Source organism: Magnolia sinica, chromosome 7 (genome assembly GCF_029962835.1).
Source record: "Magnolia sinica isolate HGM2019 chromosome 7, MsV1, whole genome shotgun sequence".
NCBI classification, from domain to species: Eukaryota; Viridiplantae; Streptophyta; class Magnoliopsida; order Magnoliales; family Magnoliaceae; genus Magnolia; species Magnolia sinica.
In genome coordinates, this window is record NC_080579.1 from 94371957 (window position 1) to 94374010 (window position 2054).

The window sequence follows — 2054 nt, forward strand, 5'->3', positions numbered from 1 at the left end:
TGTGGGACCCACATCATCATCTTAGTCCAGGGTGCTACATTGGCACATATGGCCACAAATGCAGCTCCTCTCAAAAGCTTCAATTTTACCAAGGGAATGCGTAACTTTTGGGCCTTAAATCTAGATATAGGCCCAGCCCACATGCTTGAAATTCAGGCCTAGGTTCAGCCCATGAAAGTCGTAAGCATGATGGGACATGAGGTGGGCCACACCTCCGAATAAAATCTATAGGAAATTAGATCAAGACGATCCATTTTCTAGTGGGAGCTTTGGGCATAGGCCCAGCCCATGTAGTTCTAAGCCCAGTGGGCCTTCAGGACAACCTGGCCCATATCAGCCGTCCATGTTGATACTAATGGAACTGATTATGTTGTTTGATGGAGGAATGCTAATTCCAGATGCCCCATCACCAAACACAAATACACTACCCACGGAAGATCCGGAACGTCCATTAGGTGGGCCCCACAGTGACTGTGTCCATAGTCGAAAAAAATTATCCACCCTACTAATCAAGTTGGCCTATGGGTCTGAGAAGATATGGACGGTTAGAAAAATGGTTACCAATGGTCTACATTCATTGTGCATGTGTTGTTCACCTGATGAATGGGGTCCACCTTGATTTTTAGATAAGACGTACCGATTATTTTCAAGTCTTCGGCCTTGCTTGTATTAATTAATTATTATTTAATTTTGGGTGGCTTGGAAATGTAGTGATTACTCAAAGATAGTATTATATATAGAGGTTTGATACAATGCATCCTCACCTATTGCTATAAATACAATCGAGACTTTTATCCCTTGGATCCTGGGGTGATTTCTTGATGATCCCAACCGTATATTTGATGGGCCTAATCTTAGATGGGGAATAACAAGAAAATCATTTCAAGGCCAACTTAACTATTTTCCAATGCATAAGGAAGTTTTTATTAACCATTAAATAATTAAAGAGTTGAGGTATTCTAATCTATCCCTTCTTTTTTCATCCCATCCATGTTGAAAGCGCCATCAACCATAGGGTTATTAAAAAAAGATCCAATCCAAAGGCTAAAGGGAAGTATTCTAGCTAACCTCTTATGAGTAGCTTGCAATGGAGATGTTTTGGCTGAGGTTTATCTTCTCCTCCACTCTCCTCACTTTAGAAATGCTTACCCACAATTAGTTAGAGGCCCGCCGTGGTGTTTACAAAATATTATGTTTACACTCGTTTTAGGCAAACCCTCATGGATCAATCGGATACTATGTACCATACATGCTTAATAATGGTTGAAATCTTACTTGCGTACTGGGTGTTTACACTTGACCTAGTGTGGCTAGATCAAACAATCTAAGAGACCACATGTCAATCAAGCCGTAGGTGGTGTACATGAGCTTGAAATATAAGAGTAGAGACGTACACATGTGAGAGTATTAAATTCTAGAGTTTTATGAAAAGCGACTTTCACTGGCATCAAACAAACTTCTCTAGAAGCATTAATCCCATCAAAGCAAATGTTTGTTTGTTAAGCATTTAATGTCGAATTTCTACCAAAAGTGACTCTTTTCATATGCTAAAGCCAAGTAACTTGAAAACCCCGACAACTTTTCTATACAGGAGTTAGTGATGTCAGGACTATAAATGACGCATGATCTAATAAGCGAGAATATATCTCTTATACACGTGGCCAAACACAATATGTTACGTTTATGCGGAGAATCAATGAGATTTGTACAGTCGATTGTTCAAGTCTTTCACGATGCCGAAGACTACATGATGCTACCATCTCCTAAAAACCTATATAAATAGTACTTCACGAAAAGCTCATGGACAGATCAACAGACATCAATACAATCAAACCCAACTCTACATTGCTTGTCCATCATGGATAGTTTTCTTTTTTTCTTTTTCTTTTTCTTTTTTTTCTTTATTATTATTATTTAGTTTATTCCATCATTGTTGCTCATAGCATGGGGCGTAGTTTTTAGTCCTTAGTTTACTTTTTTACCTTTCATCTATGACATCCCACTGAATCACAAAGAATATCGCTTAGTTTTGAACGAAATACTATATGACTTTC